The sequence below is a fragment of the Ambystoma mexicanum genome, chromosome 10 (genome assembly GCF_040938575.1).
Source record: "Ambystoma mexicanum isolate Mex_15411 chromosome 10, UKY_AmexF1_1, whole genome shotgun sequence".
Classification (NCBI taxonomy): domain Eukaryota; kingdom Metazoa; phylum Chordata; class Amphibia; order Caudata; family Ambystomatidae; genus Ambystoma; species Ambystoma mexicanum.
In genome coordinates, this window is record NC_090932.1 from 836,880,933 (window position 1) to 836,900,852 (window position 19,920).

The window sequence follows — 19,920 nt, forward strand, 5'->3', positions numbered from 1 at the left end:
TGAGACAATCACACCTGACATGGAATCCGATGAAATGACTGACCAACAACCTTCCACACATACAAAGTCATACACAAATGCATGCCACCAGCGGTACCATCAACAAAAGACAGAATGCCTGTTGGCATGCACATTGGCCAATCCAAATCCGCAAATCCCAAACCCGTGTGCTGTGTTTGTCTCCTGCAACACACCGCTCAGCACACAGCACAGTGGGAAGCCATTGTGTTGGGAATACACCTTGAGCATCATATAAAAAGGACAAGCAACAAAAATAACCTACTGACGCATGTACATGGTCCCCAAATGGTAAGTGATCATGCTCAGCAGGGACACAGCATGCTAGAGAAGGCAATCTGTGTGCACATGTGGGCATGGAAGGGTGGTTGTATGTGTGCTGGAGCATTGTGTACGTGTGTGTGTCAGTAGGGACATGCACTCAATACATGCTTGTGAAATCAAGTAACCCTCAGTGTCCTGTAAACATCACACATGAACATTGGCCATGTGTACACCCCAGTATGTCAAACCACAACAATACCCTGACACCTGAAAAGTAAACCCAACACAGGAACAACCACTGACCAGCAGAACACATCATGTACATAGTACCCCACAATGAGAATGTCAGAAAGTGCCAAAACAGTGTAGCCCAAGTGCACTGTCCGATAAAAAAATGCCCTCCCTCATTTACTCATCACCATGACATTCAGAATAACTGTGTCTGGGGTCCGTTGTTTTCTTCCTTCTAGTTTACCTGGCTTCAGGATCCCCCTACCCCTTGGTTTCCTTGTTCTGCCTTTCATGTAAATAGGGTCCAGCCCCCTCAGAGGCCATCTTGACTGGTAAAAATACCAAATCCCAGAGAACTCTAAAAGCCAAACCCCCAAACCAGGGAAAATGCCTGTAGCCACCAAAAAACCCTGGAAGAGTCTCCAGTAGATGACTTGAAGTCACTGAATATGGCCAAGCACATGTCCAAGCAGAATGATAGAATAACAACCAAGGTAGCACAGTTGAACAATGGTTCAACAGGATGGGTAGTAATTTCAGTACACAAGAATCAATGAGGATGCAACAACTGATGGGTAGTGTCACAGCTCTGGTCTCCAGGCGCAGGAGTGGCACAAACTAACCACCCCCTCCGTGGTCTGGACGCCTGCAAGGTAAAACTTACACAAGCCTCCGAGGCCCTGGCGGGGAAAGAGGGTTGGGGATCCATTGGTTGGATAGGCATCGGTATTTAGGATAAAAGGAAAGAGGGTCAGGAGAAGGGAGGTGGATGGGCAAGGGAAAGTAGTGAAAGTACAAAATACAACTATTGACAATTACACATACTCAATCAGAGAAACCATGTACTTCATGCACATTGTAAAAAATGTCTCAAAGGCAAGCCAAAGAGAGACTTATCTCTGGGGTGAGTGCTGGCCTCCTGCCTGCGCTCTCTCAGGTCCGGTAACAGGAGCAGTTCAATGCTGCAAAGAGAGGGTGAGTTACTATTCTGTGTGTGTTTTCCCCACACACACATAACACCATTCATGCCTTGAATTTAGTGACTCCTCCCCAAACAAGCATTCTTGTCTGCTGCTTCTTTCGTATAGTTTTGCTTGCCCCCGTGATGATTTATACACTGTTAATGCGGTAAGGTAGCCGCACATGGACCTGCGTTAAACGGAAGGGCCTCATTACGAGTATGGAGGCAGCCATGCCCTTAATAAGGGCATGGCTGCCTACATACTGGGTTCCAGCCCCGTGTTCTGTGAATGAGGAATTACCAGGTTATTCCGACCTTGGAGGACCCGGTAATTCCACATGCACAAAACCATTCCCCATTCCCGTTTGAGCCCCCATAGTGCTCAATGGAATGGGGATGGAGCTAATAACAGGCCCGTTAATAACAGGCCAGTTATTAGTTCCTTGGTCCCCTTGCGGGACCCAGAAAGGACGTCTGGTTTTACGAGATGTCTGTTCCGGGTCCCGCTAGGGGACCTCGTAATCAGGCATCCTGCAATGAACAGTGCCGGTCCCGTACCGGCACCCTTCATTACGGGAGCAGCTGCCTCGTAATGAGGCCCATGTGTTAAGAATCACACATGATAAAATGTGCCGTGGATGTGCTTCTAGATGCGTGTGGCGAGGTGAGACTTCAGTACAAGTTGCGTTATGCCAGCCGCGGCTTTCTATAGACAGCCCACATTGCTAATTGCATATGCTAATGATATGAGCTGCACTCAAGTTTGTGTGTCGCTGGGTGCCCCCTCTTGCGTTGCATTAATTTGTGGCTAGGAACACTACTGTGTGAATAACTTAGCTTCTATGGAGAAGGGGGGACTCGAGGGTATGGGCGACGCCCCCTGCATGTGCCCCTCACAACTTGGAAAGCTTCTTGGCATTTGCTCCTCAGCACGGCTTAGCTGTATTGTGCGCATCTTCCCCAATGCCTGGCTAAGCTCCCCAGCATTGGCGCTACTTAGCTTGCATGTGGAAGGGGCCTGGAGGAAGGTCGTCTTGGGCATGGCCCCTCGTGCTGCTCACCTTGCTCGGAGCTCCTGCAAACACATCTGCTTCTGTCGGACGTCTGAGCACAAGCCCCGTGCTTCTGCTTGTGCAAGCATGCGCACGTGTGCACCACCCAACATGACCAGGGTTTTGTAGTTCTTGGCCCGGTGTCTGCTGCGAAAGGTAGTCTGGAGGATCCTTTTCCTGCAGAAAGGGCATACAAGCCTTTAATAAGGCTGGAAAGTTTCCTGTATCTGTGTTTTTATGCTGCTTGTCACTGGACCATGTCTGAGACCTACATCTGACCTCCTCCCACACAACCCCAGGCTCAGTACCCTGACAGGTAGAGCTGGAACTTGAGTCAAAAATAACCAAGGAGGCTGGCACAACTGGATGGTTGAGCAGAAACCCAATTAATCCTTGATAGAGTGAACAAAGAAAGGCAGATACAGCACAAGTCTAGATAGGCACAGAGATTGCGAGATATCCAGAAACAGCTGACAGAAAGTTAAGAGCCACAACAGTTGAATAGCATTGGTAAACAGTCAACATAAAGGCATGGATGTAATAGATGAAAGACAGGAGGAGCAACAGAAAGATGCTGTTGAACAGAAGTGTACTGAGGCAAACCGAGGCAGTGTAAGCGTATGTGGAAATAACAGCCCGAGAGACGGGTGGACAGATCTTCAACAAGGACAGTAGCAGGAAGAAGAACAGGGACTAAAGGCACCAAAGTGTGAAAAACAAGTAAAAGAGCAGTAGTCCAGTTGGAAAACTGTGCCGTCAGGCAGCATCAAAGTCCAAGAGGGAAGACAGACACAATATGCTGTCCAAACAGAACGGAGCGTAGTAGTACTATAGGCAGACATCTAAGGTGAGGACTGGACCATGAGTTGTGCCTCTTGGGTCACATTCCTATGCATCCTCCTTTGCCACAATCCCCAGGGGCTGAACTCAACATGTTCCAACTTGACATTGTCACCACTGGGCCCCCTCCCACCATCAGTGTGACTTTGACAGCCAAAGGGTGCGGGCTATCGTCTACAGCATGAAGTGCATCAAGCACGTATACAGGCAAGAAAATAACATACATCACAATCAACATCAATAAATGGACAGTTTAATAATGTACTCACCAAAATTGATTGCAGACACACCATGGAGAAAACATCCATAATCCCCACTAGGGGTGTTAACACAAGTAGGACAGCAGCAGGACAGCAGCAGACAGGCCACAGATATGACAAAAGTCCAATGCCCTTGTGTAAATGGTTGTCACACCAAACCACCCTTGCGAGCCCATGGATAGGGGAAGCAGGAGTGGCATATGTGTCAGGACCCCAAGCCGCAAAAACATACACGAGACAAGCTTGAATGGGCCCAGCTGGAACAGACAGTGGATGCTTTCAAAAGCCACAAAGCACCACACTGTCACATGAATACACAACAGACAAACAATTTTAAACTATATTAACTAACTAAACTAACTAATAAAATAAAAAATGGACATATACGACCCGGGGGAGGCACCCAGGAGGGTAGAGGTACAGGGTGCACCTTAACAACCACATGCGAGGATGTTGAGATAATAAAAAAACTCCAAGGGCTCAACGCCTGCACCGCCCAACCTGTGTGGGAGATAAGTTGTTGTCTGAGTCACCCTCTGGATGGAAAGCAGAAGGTGGACGTGGCACAGTACCCTGACCACGCCTATGCACAGCTTGCCCCTCGTCGGCAGCAAGTCTGCGGGACTGGTAAGTCTGGTCCTGTGCTGCAATGACACCTAGGTCAGCATGCAGCACCTCATGTGATACGTGTGCTTCCTCTTGCTGGGTAGCACGTGGAACACAGAGTTCTTCCTGCATGGCCTCGCATGACATCCGGAGCACCTCCCGGCATGCACATAGCTCAGCTGAGATGGTATTATCAAGCTGCTCCAACCTCTCCTCTGTCCGCTGCCTCTGGGACATGTTGAGCACATCCAGAGTCTGAGGGATTTATGGTCATCCCTCAGGGCCTCCCTGTGTGCCTCTGCGTGAGCAGCAAGTGTTTGATGCAGAGGCACCATTTCAGCCTGGCTTGCCCTGTCTGAGGCCATCATGCCCAGCCTGAGTGAGCGGGCCGTGGACTGTGCTGTCTGCTGCTGGAGCTCCACCTGCCAAGCAGGGGGGAGCACGGTTTGGGCCACATGTTCCATCCTCTGAGCAATCTTATCAATTGCTGCCCCCTGTTGTTCTGAATTGGCACACATGAATTGCTGCCACTCAGTATAACCCGGTGGTGTACAGCCACTGCGTTGCCGGGCTTGACACTCGCGGGGCCCAAGGAGCCATGGTCCTTACTGGGTTGGTACCACCCGCAGCTGTAGGACTACATCCCTCCGTCAACTTTGATGCCCCAGGCATAACTGGTGTGGAGTGTGACCGTGCGCCCCGATCCACCACAGGTGGAGGTTCGAACATCGTCTGGCCCCTCAGTGCAGGTGTCAGGGACAGAAGATCATCCACATCAGAATCACTCACCATAGACAAATGGACATGACGTGCATCCAACTCATCATTGTTGTCAGAGTGATCATCCGAGCTAGACTCATTGCCAGCCCTGGACACGGTGGTCTGGAGCACAAGTGGGTTCTCGTGGCCTAGCACCCCACGACCCCCACTTGTGCCGGGTTGCTGATGTGATAGCAAGCCCGTGTCAGGATTGACATCACCATCCTCTGGCTCCATTGCGTCATCATCTGTAATGTGGAAAAAACAAACATGAGTACACATGTCACAAGCACATAACCCACACACACATAGACATCACATCGACAACCAACACATAAAGCAGACATGTTACACACAAATTAAACTCCGGCATGCATCCAGTGGCATTGATATGCAAACACATCACAAAAGCAGAAATTGATGTGTGTAAATAGCAAAGCCTACACATGTACAGAATGCAGTATATCACCTCAATCACACACCACCTCTGTCAGGGACATGTCACAGGCAGAAATGACAGATGGCAACAACGAGATGGCACATACCATAAGCATGTCTGAACTGCAAAATGGACACAGCTGCAAGTGAATCCAAACACACCATGTCACACGTAATAAGCATGTACACATGCATCACTAAAACATCATCACCAATATAGCTTCATCCATCTGCAGCTCGTCCCGTACCGGGTGTCTTGGTCCATGTAGACATAATGAATGTCAGGAGCAAAGCAAGGACCTGCAACCAGGCATGAGGTACCATAACGCCCAGTACGGTCCGAGCTACCAGCCATGAAGCCTCCAGAACACCCCTCAGAGCCTGATGGAGCACATTGTGCATTGATTGTGCCCTAAAACATTATTCAGTGTGTCAAATCATCACGGCCAGGCCCCACCAGATTAGCTAAGTGGGCCTGGGCGTACACATACTGCACCACAATGCACCTTCAGGATTGTGCCAGTTGAACACAATGGGTGGAATGCTGAAATCTCAGCAGCATTAACGTTAATAAACTACATATTAGTCATTCAACAAAAAAGCTGCAGAGGACATGTGTAAATGAACAATTTCACACACACATAAGTGACTATCTGCAATGTTGCACTACACAACGTTGAAGCTGCTTGCACATGTACATGTGAAAGTGTTCAAAAACACCCGTGTCCATATACACCCGTATGGTGATTATGAACAGCATCCTATACAGCAAAGCAAGCAGCTACAACACTGCTTGCTTTGATGTATGTGAAAGTGTACACATACACACGTGCAGGCAGCTCCACAGTTATTACAACTCGATTGGCAGGCTATAATCAATCTGTGGCCTATACCAGTTAGTATAGGCTGCAGATTGATCAATCAACTTTGCTAAACACCCACCAGGTTCTTCCAATACTGAGTACATGTGTCACAGGATGCACCTGTGCCCTTGCCTTTCGTGACAGTGAAGGGATGACAATCTGACCATACATGCCAGGTCACTTTGACATTGCAGCTGTGAGTACGCATGTAGAATGGTGTAACATGGCTCAGAAGTGGGTTGGTGCAGTGCAGAACATGTGTATGGTACCGACTATCTACATCAACAGGTACATTATGATGTCAATCAATAAACATGAAGACAGTGTGAGGGCAAGGTCAGGCATCACGTGCAGTGAAAGGTTGACCAGAGAATTGTGTATTGGCAGGCAGTGTTGACTAGCATCAATTGCATCATCTGAGTCAACTGATAACACAGCAGATGAGCATGGGACAGTAAGCAGGACACATGCTGAACCCTCAGTAGTACACCCATTTGTGCAGAAGCCACTACACCAGTTGAACAGAGTCAGGGGGCCTCAAACATTGGAAGGCCTGTGCCCCACACAGACTATGACACCCTAAACATGTGCGTGATGCAGGGCTGAGCTAGAGTGGGCATGGAATGGATGATCAAATGCCATTAAATGTATGTCATCCTGGACACGTACTACAATGATCATCCTGCCAGGACACATAGGGGCATGAATGTCCCTGCGGAGCATCTGCCATCTACACAGTCCGAGTGAGACACCCTGCATCAAGGACAAAGGATGTACCCCCCAGTATGTGTCTGGCAGGTTGGCAGGGGGAAGTGTGCATGTACATAGGAGCGTTGAACAGGCCATTGCAGTAGTTCAACATGATACCCACCACTGCCATCTACACAGTCCGAGTGAGACACCCTGCATCAAGGACAAAGGATGTACCCCCCAGTATGTGTCTGGCAGGTTGGCAGGGGGAAGTGTGCATGTACATAGGAGCGTTGAACAGGCCATTGCAGTAGTTCAACATGATACCCACCAGTGCCATGACGAAATTGGGGTGCAGGGGGTTGGAGGGACAAGGTAGCATGCCTACGTGGAGTACCCACATGCAATCAGAACACACATGCACGTCAGTCATGCAGTGACATAGTCCAAGTGCTGAGTGGAAAGACACCCCAGGCTACATGCAGAAGGCCCAGTGAACTGGAACATTGATCAGAGGGGCAGCCGGGAGACTAGCATGTGAGTAGGGTGGAAGTATGGTGATGAGGACCGTGCCCGTCTGCTCTACATGTCCAGCATGCTGCACAGCAGGCACACATCAGTGAAACATTGCATGACTCGCACATGAGAACCATGTACACATAGCATGTAGTGGCAGTCAAGCACAACACATCACACAAGCAAACCACACATGGGCTGGACAAACATGCAACAACACTCACTGGAGGGGTCAACAAAATCCAGCATCTCTCCCACTCCTTCGTACAATTCTGCCGGTATGAATTCCGCAGCGATCAACTCATGCAAAGTGAGATCTTCCTCCTCAGGTGGTGGCCCACTGCCAGTCACCCGAGTCATGGCATAATCGGAGGCACGCTTTAGCTTAGCACAGCGACAGAGGTCATCCCAATGCTTTTTGCACTCCTGACCTGTGCGCACCTCATGTCTGAATGCACTGACACACTCTGCAACATGCTTCCAGTGGTACAAACGCTGGGCAGACGTAGTGTGATAATTTGGGCCCACTAGCATATCACGGTCGTGTCCTGACACATAGTCCACAAGGAAGTCCAGTTCCTGCTTGCAGAAAGGCTTCTTCCTCGATGTGCCAGAGGCCGGAGCCGTGTCTGGGGTCCCAGCCTCTTGTGCAGTTGCAACCTTCTTCCTCTTGGGAAGTTATTCCGGATCCTGACTGGCAAATGCCGCCCTGATCAGCATGGGCAGTGGCGCTGATGGATTGGACCGAGGGAGTGGCAGGTGGAACTAAGACGGAAGCCCTGACTTGCGTCAGTGGCTGCTGGGTGCCCTTGCCTGGACCCTGCTCTGCAACATCCACTGTGCCATGGTGATTGACTGAGACTGCCCTGGATGGCAGACTCACAGCCGGGGTGGTGTCGGCTGCATCTGCCTATGCAGTTGCCAACACCCGGCTGCTCGGGGCAGCAGATGACAATACTTCCGCAGGGACATGTGCCTCGGTCAGGGCAGCCCTGCGTGCACTTACCACATGCCTCATGAACACCTGGAAATCATCCTGGGACTCTTCAGGTGCCAACGTAGCATGCGTTGGCAGACCCTGAGCCTGGGTGGTGGTGGCCACAGCTGCACCTGCAGCTACCACTACCCTTGGGCCCGTGGCAGTCGAAGAAACGGACTGCTGGGTCACATGGGCCCCAGTGCCAGATTCAAGAGCTGCATCTCACTGAACCACATGGGGTGGTGGCATGACTGCACCAACTTGTGGCAGAGCATCCTGCTGAAGTGGCACACCCCTGCCTCTTCCACCTCTGCAGCCACCCTGGACATCCTGGAGTCCCCCTACTCCCTGGTCACCCCAGTAACGTCCCTGACCATGCCCACCACGTGGAGGACGCCCAGCTGAGGCGCCACTCACCTTTGGTGGCCTTCCAACCATGGCACAGATGTGGTAGTGCCGGCACAGATGTAGTAGTGCCAATGGGATGTGTCCACGACAATTGCCCTGGGCAATTGGGGTGAAGGGGGTGGGGTACTAGATGTTACCAGCACCCATGTGTGCCTGCTAGGCTTTATGTGACCCTGGTGATAAAGTGATGGGTCACGCAACACTCAGGCACCCCAAAACTGTAGTAAAACTGTGCACACAACTCCTAGTAGCCCGTGTGTGTGGAATTAACCTCCTGCAGTACGCGGGGGCACCCAGGGACACGAAAAACACATATGCGTGGGACATGCATGCTACTATGACCTCGAAAACAGGTATGCGATACACAGGGGGGCCCGCAGTGGGAAAAATAGCGTGCACGACTCACTGTCTGACTAGCGTGGTAATGAAAAACATGCGTAGCCAATACCCCCACCAAAAGAAGAGATACGTCCTTGATCTGCTGTGAAGTAGTGATGGCGCATGAAACAACCAGAAGTAGCAACATATATGTTGGTCTCCACGAAAAGCACATACAGTGAACTGCTGGCCCCGCTCACCTTTAACCCGTTCTGAGGGTAATGCCCACGCATCATGTCACTTACACGCTTAGGCCCTTTCCTAGAATTACACGCTTTAACACGTGGACATGCTGTTTTTCACGCGCTGAATCAGTATGCACCCGTGCCGAGGGAAACACTGCGTGTGTTACATCACATAAGCGCTTACGCGCTAAGGGTCTTTCCTCGAATGACACGCTGAGGTGCTGCTTTTTCACATGTAAAATCACTCTGTAACAAGCTGACCACGCAACAACAAACGGAAGACCACGCTCCTGCTCAGAAGGCCATTTTCCTGCCCCACAGAGCCCCGAGCCGACTCCCACTAGCCGGCGGCTGCTCCCTGCCTGCCTGCTGGCCACGTGGCCTGCTCTTTGGTGCCTGCACGTGAGCCATCTGCAGGGGTCCAGTTGCTATGACCAACCCATGTATGGGAACCACACTTGGTTCTGCAGTACCTTCTTCGTGTTAGCAACCCACTGGTGGCCCACGTGGCCGATCATCACTATCTCGTTCCTTAGGCTCTTGGGGGCCACTAGGCAGTTGCCCCGCAGTAGTGTCCCTTGATCTGTTGTGGTCAGCTCGTTCTGGATTTTTGACATCCTCTGTAGATCTCTTTTGTCCACCTCTCCGTTCACAAACTATTCCTTATTTAGGTGTCTCCAACTGTTAGTGTTTGTCAAGTGTATCACTGCCTGGATGGTGGGGTATGCTCTGCTTATATCTGCAAACAGGCCCCTTGTGATGGCAGAGGGTAGAGCGTTGAGTGACAAGTATGCTATGTAGGCTTCCACCTCTTTCTCCATTGCTTCATCCGCTGTTCCTTCTGGGTGTTGTGATAGGTAGTCGGCTGAGTTGGCATCACCCTCTGGTTGGTGGAAATTGCTATAATGATACTCATGGAGTCTGATACCCCACCTTTCTATGCGTAGGGGCATTTTGGTTTTGGGGTTGCTGAAGAGGGAGAGCATCGCCTGGTGGTCTGTGATGAGAACGGATTTCTGACCGATGATGAAGTGATGGAACTTTTCACATGCCCAGTCCACTGCCAGGCTCTCCCTCTCGGCCTGGGAGTATGCTTGTTCGATAGTGGACAATGCTCTGCTGGCGTAGGCCACTATCTCGGTTTTGCCATGGTTGTTTGGGTTTATTTGGGCAAGTATGGCTCCCAGGCCAACTGGGCTGGCATCAACAGTGAGTTCAGTGTCCCAGTCCGAATTGAAGTATTCCAGGCGCCGGTTGTTGGCAAGTTCATTCTTAATGGTGCGGAACTCATCTTGGCAGTGTTCATCCCACTCAAACAAGGAGTCTTTTTTGAGGAGTTTTTGGAGGGGGGTGTGAGGGTGGCATGATGGGGCAGCAGGTAGCGAGCAAAATATCCTGCCATTCCCAGGAAAGAGCGCAACTCTGCAACGTCATTCGGGGCCTCTAGGTTGATGATGGCACTTATCTTGCGGGATCGGCCATGATCCCGCGATCATTGACGACGTGGCCAAATAAGCATAGGCTTCACTTGTTGATGGTGTACTTAGGTCCATTGAGGGTGAGACCAGCTTTGTGAAGTATGCTGCACACATGTTGATCCTGGGTAATCCCGAACACTAAGATATTGTCACTTTAGTTTAATGCATGTGTGATGGGTGAAATCAGCCACCGGATTGTTTCTTGAAATATTTCCGGTGCGAATGATATCCCAAAGTTGAGCCGCTTGCTGCGGAACAGTCCCTTGTGCATTGTAAATGTGGTGATTGGACTTGAGGCGGGTTTAATGACCAACTGGTGATACCCGGTATCCGGACATTCTAACGAATGTAAAAGTTTTGAATGATAAACTTTCACATTTTATTTTTAAATACCATTCTTTTGAATGACAATTTCATTGACAAAAAAATCAAAGGTGCCTTTTAGTGCAGGGCTGGTGCCATGTTTAGGGTTTTGGTTGGGGTTTGGGTTAGTTTAGGGGTTAAATTAGGGTTAAGGTTAGGGTTAGGGTTAGGGTTGGGGCTAGGGTTAGGGTTTTGGGTTGGGGTTGGGGTTAGGGTTGGGGCTAGGGTTAGTTTAAGTGTTAAAATAGGGTTAGGGTTGGGGTTTGGGTTAGTTTAAGGGTTATATTAGCGTTAGGATTAGGGTCGGGGCCAGGGCTAGGGTTAGGGTTAGGGTTGGGGCTTGTGTTAGGGTTGGGGGGTGTGAGGGTGCTGTGGGGGTTGTGGGAGCTGGGCGGAGGACCGCCCACATTATACACAAAAACTTTGAAACATTACATGGAGCTGTCCAGTGCTGAAATTACAGCACTGGACAGCTCCATGTAACGTTTCAAAGTTACAAAAAAAAAACATTGAAATGCTACTCTTAACATGTGAAAGTACACTTCAATTGAAACCAGTTCATGAGTAATGTTGATGGGTTGGTTTAGAAAGAAATGCACTTTGCATGTTAAATATAGCTAGTCACAGCTTTTTTTTTTTTAAACTTTGCGTTTTTGAAACTTTTTTTTAATTAATCACTATAAACCTTGATAACCCTGGTTGAGGTCTAATTTAGAGAACCAAGTAGCTTGGTTGATTCTCACCAGCATGTCTGCGATGTTGGGTCCTGGGTGCCTCTCTCTCTGGATTGCAGTGTTGGGGATTTGTATGTCCACACAAATGCGTAGTCGGCCGTCAGTTTCAGGCAATACAACCAGGGGGGACACCCATGGTGTGGGACCATCCACCCTCTCGATGATGTCATTATCAAGGAGGAGTTGCAGCTAGTGCGTTACTTGAGCCTTTAGGTGGAACCCTATTCTGCAGAGATGCTGCGGCACTGGTCTGACTGCTGGGTCGATGTGGAGTTTATGACCGTGTCTTTCAGTTTTCCAACTCCTTCGAATAACTCCAGGCATGTTTATTTAAGTACTTCTATATCCAGTTCATGTTGGGATAGCAACCTGAGGACTTTGTTGCCCGGAGGTAGGTCTTGTATTGTTTCTGAGGAGTCATATTGAATGTCAATTAGGGCTAGAACCTTGGCGGTCGGGTAACTGAGGACACATCTCCCTTTTGTTGGGCTGTGCATGACATGGATGTTGGCAGATATCTGCCATCCTCTGGTGAACAGGTATCAGCTGAATTGGCCTTCAGATTAGAGTGGGATGATCGCTCCCCATTGGAAGATGCGGGTCAGCAATGGTTGCAGGGGGTACAAATGCGATATGGCGTAGGCTCCTTCGTTCATGATACTAACTGTCGCCCCTGTGTCTACGATGAATTGATTGTTCAACCCCCCTATTTGTACAGTGACGTTTGGTGCTGTGCTGTCATCAGAGGTGTGTATATCAATTGGACATATTCCTTGCTGTATCTGTCATATTAGAATTCCCCCACCGGGTGTTCTTCTTCTTCCGTCGGCGGGTTCTCGTAGGCGTCATGGGTGATGTAATCTTGCCCGTTCCTTTGTTCCCCTGCATGGTTCGGATGCGAGGTGGGGGCACAATCAGGTGTGTCAAAGTATCTTCCCAGCAGGTCAACACTCAGGTTTTGCACCACTCTTATGAACCCATGGTGGGTGGGATATGTCACTGTATTACTGCTATACATGGCTCTCCCACTGTCTCTTTCTTGGTATGGTCAAGCAACGGATCCTCTCGGTGGGTCGTATCTCTTAGTTGGCTCTGACAATGGTGGTGGTATGTATGCGGGCAGCATTGGTGTTTTTTCTCAGCACATTGCTTGAAGGTGGTTCTCTTGTCTGCATCCCATGCACATCTGCCCTTTGGCCAGTCATTGGCCTTTGTGAGGAAATTGAAAGCCACACCTATAGCACTGTCTCTCTGCCAGGGGCCATAGGTTCAAATTCCATGTTTCTTGGTGGGACGGTGGACTAGTGTACCAGGCCTGTCCTTGCGGGCTGGTGGCTAGGGCTGCAACTGTATTTGCCTTCTTTGGGCTCTCCATGGCGGCCGCTTGTACATCTACCCTTTCACATATTCTCGCATGGTCTGCTATTTCGTGTAGTGGGAGGGGTTTCTTCAATTCCTTCTATTACCCTCAGCCTGATGGCTTCGTCGTCATTGAAGTTGGCAAAGTCGCAGTGTGTTATTTTTCTTTGAAGTCGGAGGATGAATTCATTAATTGTCTCGTGTGGTAGTTGTGTGCACTGGTTGAATGTACACCTTTCGTAATCCCTGCTGGGGAGGACAACCAACTTTCTGTTAACTGCAGCAGTGAGGTTACAGTATGTTGATTTCTCTTGGGGTGGGATGGTTTTTATGATTCCCTTGATCTCCTTCCCCACGAGGTTCATAAATATGTCTATCTTGTTGGTTGCTTCCTGGTCCCCCACGGCTCTCATAAAGTCCTCGAATTCCTCCATCCATTCCTCCCATCTTTGGCCTTGGTCTTGGTGTGGTTGTAGTGTGAATGTTTTAGAGCACTGTAGAAATGTAGCTCTAGATGTGAGGCTTGTCCCCACGGCAGCTTGTGCTCCTGCATCTGCTGCTGCTCCTTAGGACATTTTGCTGGGGGTTTGTGTTTCTCTTGTCTGTGAGGGTAGGTATGGCTGAGGTGCCTGCCCTCTGTGTGGCACCTTGGCGTGTTACTTCTCTTTCTGTTGTCTTTATGTGTGTGCTGTTCTTCTTGGCTGCCACTGTGCATGTCTTTATGTATTGTCCTTTGGCTCCACCACGCTGGGCAGGGTTCATTGTCTCCTTCCCGATGGTTTCCTCCTCCCCCATCCTCATTCAGATGGAGACCACGGAGGAGTAGTATTTGCGCTTTCTCCTTGATTTGATTTTTTTTATTGGATGGATGCCATGCATAGCTACTGCTACACGGCCCCTGTTGTGTGGCGTATTAGCGGGCATTCCTTTCAGCCCGGTGAGCCTTTCTGTCCTTGTGGCATAGTCAGGAGCGAGGCCGCGTGTTGTGCATAATATGTGGCCCGGTTTGAACTGGGGCACGTGTCAGGTGCTTCAAGCTCCTGTGCGCAGCTTTCTGGCAACCCCCCCCCCCGGGCCAGTTCTCCTTACTGCCATGTCGCGCTAGATCTGCGCACGTGTGTGTGTCAGCTCCTTCTCCTTCTGCCTTTGGCGATTCCCTCCTTCTGTGCCGGGTGACGCAGCAGCTCCCTCGCTGTGCTCACTCTGGTCCGGCCTCCGTTCCTCCAGCACCAGTCTCTCTCATAAGGCTGACATGTCCCTCACCATGCATCGACAGATGCCAGGCTTGTCGTCTCCATCGTGGTCCGGCTACCTCCTCCTGTCCTTCATTTTCTCCTCACCTGGATGTTCAGCTAGTCGCAGTCTCCTGCTTGGACCGCTCGGTTTCTCCCTTTATGTGGGTCGCGGCACCTCATAGCCACTTGTTGAGGTCCACTCATGCACTTCCATGCATAGAAGACATGGGACACTGGCAGCTCATGTCTTCATTCTGTTATTTCCTCGCTACAACTGCCATTGGCATCCCCTGTCCCCTCCCCTTCCTCCCTCCTCCTGCCTTCCCCTGCGTGCTGAAGTTGCTCCCTCTTAAAGCGCTCCTGCTCCTTTTCCATGCAACAGCACCCAACTTAAGTTAAAAGGATGACATGAAGTAAAGGCCTTTCAAAGGGGAACTGTTATGAAATATTGTATTTTAAATACCAATGTGTTTACAAGCGGAACCTTAGAGAACAAACTTACAAATGCAATGTTACCACTTTGTCGATAATCAATATGGCTTGCTGTTTTTGGTAAAAACAAAAAGGAAAATCGAATACTGGAGCCTCCCACTGTTCTATCCATGTTTGTGCAAATTACGTATGTGGGGCTCATAGGGTAACCCAATATATACAGAAGGGGTAATGTTATTTTTTGGTCTAGCGGTCCATCATCAAGGCAAGATTTGTTAATAACCTAAACAAAGATATGCCATAGAGACCCAATAAATTAATTATGAACAAATTGTTCTAGTTTGAATATGGGAGGGCGGGCAATCGCACAGTATACAGGAAAGTACCTTTGGTGTTTTTTTCAATGGTATTTTGCTAAACAGAAAAAGAAAATACCAAGGAAGATGTCCACCATGGAAAAAGTAAAAGGCACTTTTTCAAAAGAGAATGAGCAGTTTTTTTCTGATGGCGGAATAGAGGCAGAAGCGCCATGGCTGTGGTGCAACAGAAGAGACAAAAATGTGGGAACAGGTACATTTATTTCTTTGTTTGTTAAAGGCACTGAGTTGTTTCAGGTGGTAGTGGAAGAAGAGCCATACGAAATCCTGAAATTCAGGCATACATCAGGGAATAAAGTGCACATTTCGAGCATTCTGATTGGCTATGAAGCAGGACGAGGGCACCAATGTGACGTTATGTTGTCCTCTTTTTTGAAGACGAAAAAGAGCAGGCAGGTTTTTGTTTCAGAAACATTCACTCACCTGATAACATTCAGCTTTTTAAAATTTAAGAAAATGTTAGGTGTTTTATATTTAATATGAGTGATTTTAATTTGAAAAAAAAAACAACGGTTAAAGCAAAGTCAAGATGTGCATAGTGTTTTATTGTGTTGCAATCCAATTTAAAACAGCTCTGGTTTACCAATTCTTCAGAACGTTTTTTATGCTCAGCAATTAAAATTGCATTATGTGCCTATTTAAACATTCATTTGTAAATGTTACTGATGCTCTGGAAAAAGGATCATTGAAGGAAGGTTATAGGTGATTGAAAACCAAGGCATTGAATCAGTGGTGTAACTTTGCTGAACATGTGGCGTGGACATGACATCTAAAGGAAAGGGGCCCCTGCCAGATGCGGGGGACAAAAAGCTGTTCTACGAAAGTGTGGGGGGTGGAGTGACAGATACCCTTGACCCCCCCCCCCAAACCTCCCCTAAATTACTCCAATGCAATGAAAAGAATGCTAGGGCATTGCTTTCACGCATGTAATTCCTTGAGTAGACAGCTGGGCTTTACTTTCCTTCCCCCGGCCTCCAGTCGACATCTATTTCCAGAACATTAACTCTTCCTGGTACATCAGTCTTCCTGTTTCATTGCTGAAGTAAATCGGATGATTCTACTTTAATCGCCACACATCCAAACTTTGTTTTTGTAAAAACAGGTGTTAAACAGCACATATTCTTTAATAAACTTGCCAGGTAGCTGCAAAATGGTGCACATCTGTGTGGAATGGATATGAGAGCCATTATATGTTAATTCATGCACAAATATTTTCAAAACACGTTTAAAATTAGTAATAGGTGGCACGAACATGCATATATTAGATGCACAGCATCTGTTAAGTACGTTGCAGTGCATGGTTTCCAAAGAAAGTTAGTAGCGGCTATTTTTATTTCAAAATAGTTTATGTTCCTGCTGGTATGTAATGGTAGAGGCTTGTGCAAGTCAGGCAGGGTGTATTACCTTTTAATTTGCCTTAAGGTAGGCGCAGAAAACCCAGTCCCTGGCATGAATTAATCCACAGTTCATTGACACTTCTGGGGGAGCCAGTGTGTCCAAGGCTAGTTTTGTCCTACTTTTAAAGTTGTGACTTTCTCATACTGCCAGCAGGTAGAACCCGTATTCTCTTGGAGACGTCCTGGGAAGGAGGCGATGGTGATTATTAAGGAGCTGGGACCGCTGGCAGAATGCCAACTTCTGTTTTTCTTCATTAAGGGTGATATACCAAAACGCTGTTAAGGTGTTATATGGTGGTAGGATACCAATTATAGAATGTATTTGTTCGGAGGGACAAAAACGGATTTGGGTCAGGCTGGCAGGACACCAATTACATGTATTCTTTTTCCAGGTGGCAGAGGGAGAAGAGGCCACATGACGGATGTGGGGAGGATATGCCAAACAGACAGCTATATCTGTTCCTGTTGCATGCTGGGCAGGTAGTGGGAAAGGCACAAAGATAAAGGGGAACGGAATCAGGCTACCAGATATTTTGTTTCCTATTTGGGTTGAGGTAAGGAAAGAGGGAAACTGTTGCCGCTGCTTCACCTCCTGAAATGCAGGTCAGTCAGGAAAGTGCAAGGAATTGTAAATGGGAAAAGGTGTTTGGGATGTGTATCTCTCAACCACTGGGTTTATTCCATCATGGTGTTTTTGGTGAAATTACGGACCACTCAAGCTTCACTCTCGTTATCAATCAGTGGCCATTCGGAGGGAATTGGTGAACTACCCAATCATAAATAACAGCCCATCTCTAATTCTGTGTCTAGGACTAGGCCATCAGTCTAGGAGTAAACCTTATTTCTAGAAGAAAAAAAAATGTGGTGTTCAGTCCAAGCTGGTTTTTACTGACTGTTAGGTAGACACACGATGCCTCCTGTATTGTGACAATATTACACCACCTATAAGAAGTTCTATTATAAGGTGCTTACGCTGCCCCTTTTTAACTTCCTCTGCTAGTGGTGGACAACCTGAGGCTTCCTGGAGGCTGTGTCTCTTTTAAGCTGTTTCTATTTCTTCTGAGGTGGAAACGATTTGCAATTGAACTGGATCCTGGGCAAGGGCAGACAGCCATTCTGCAGTTCAAGCATTGCACATCTACACACATGGGTCACACATGCAGGCATTTACACAATGATACATGTCCTTGATCAGTTTTATTTCAGATAAAGGCTAAGGACACTTTGAAGCTGGCAGAAACCTCTAACTCAAGCATTGCCTCCAGTGGCGCATCGGAGGCAGATCTTGAAGCCGACCTTCCATGCCCAGTAACCCACAGAGGAATGCAATGCAAGGCCTTCTGGGTCTACTGTAGACAGTGTAGAGCTCATTGCTACATTTGGATCCATCTCTGTTACAGGGTTCAACATATGGAGCCATGACAATATTGGGCACAGATTGCAACCACTGCATCACAATGCTATGATTTCCAGCTAGGGGCTAAAAAGAACCAACACCATAGACACCTGCAACACTAGAATGCTGTAGCAACCGTGGATGGGTGTTGCACAAAAATCTATGACACAACACAATGGGCCTCATTCCGAGTTTGGAGGTAACCATGCTGCTATTTGCGCCATGGCTGCCTCCAAACTCGTTCCGATTCCGTCCTGGTGAATGGAGCAATTACCGGTCCATTCCAAGGTTGACGGGACCGGTAATTCCCCATTCACCAGGACCCTTCCCCATTCCCATTTGAGCCCCCATGGAGCTCAAAGGGAATGGGGAAGGCGCTAATAACGGTACCGTAAATTACGGCACCGTTATTAGCTCTAAAGTCCCTTTGCGGGTCCCGTCCTTAACCCTTGCTAAAAGCAGGGGTTAAGGAAGGACCCGCAAAGGGAACTCGTAGTAGGGCGGTAAGGGTTTAATGGCACCGGTCTCGTTACCGTTGACCATTAACCCTTACCACCCTACTTGTAATGAGGCCCAACGGGGCTTATTTTTCAAGTTCCACTCTCCGCACGTGACAGCACGTGAACCTGTTACGTTTGCACGTGAACCTGTTACGTTTGCGCTTTTGAGTAAACGGGTCAATTTTCCTCTTTTGCACGGCAGAGTGCAAAAGGGGAGTATAAAAAGGTGGCGCGCACTCCAATGCACCTCCCATTTGCACTCTGTGTGCAAATTGAGTAAACTCTGCCTGCGTGTATGCACGACAGACAACTTTTACAAGGGATTCCTATAGAGTCTGCCTGCTTTTGACTGGTGCAAAAAGCAGGCGTATTCCATAGCAATCCCAACATTTGCGTAAGCATGAAAATGTCATGCGTGCACAAATGCTGGAGTATTTGTGAGGTGGAGAGGAAATGGGAGGCGGAATCATAGCTTACTATCTGCCCCTCCTCTCTGCCATACAAATGAATACAAATGACCTGTGCCATTAGCAAAATACGGAAAAGCCTAGCGCAATGCTTTTAGGCATTTTGTTTATGTTACAGGCTCATTTAAAATGAACTTCAATGTATTATGTAGCTAATTAATATGCGATTCATAATGAGATAAGTTGCCTGAATGAAACATACACAACCACAGCCTTATGGCTACAGGCAATCTATGACGTTCTTACAAGTTTTAATGAGACTATGGCAGTCATGAGACTTACATTGATAATTGCGGCATTTAGCTATATTGATATAACTTTAAACAGCATAAGTTGTAGCTGTGCGGCAGTCAGCATTTAAGACTTTTCCTATTTGGTTAGTCTAGTTTCTGAATATTTTACTTCCCAGCTTTGATCTCACACTTCCTAATTTGTGCTCTTGGAGATAAGGTGGTTTTCATGACAGGGATAACTCCATGTAACCCATACCTTCAAAGGAGAGTAGACTTACTGTGCTTACTTGGAGGAGCTCAACTCTTTGACATGATAGGTTATTTATAATGTGCTTAATACCCAGAGATTTCTAAGCGCAGACCCAGGGATCAAACCTGTGTTGCTCCATGTCATCTTGCTTCCAAGGCGAGCATGTTGCCCCTGAGCTATCCTCCTGAGACAAGTTGGAAGCAGTTAATATTCTATTCACAGTGTGGAGAATAGCTCTATGGTGGGACTTA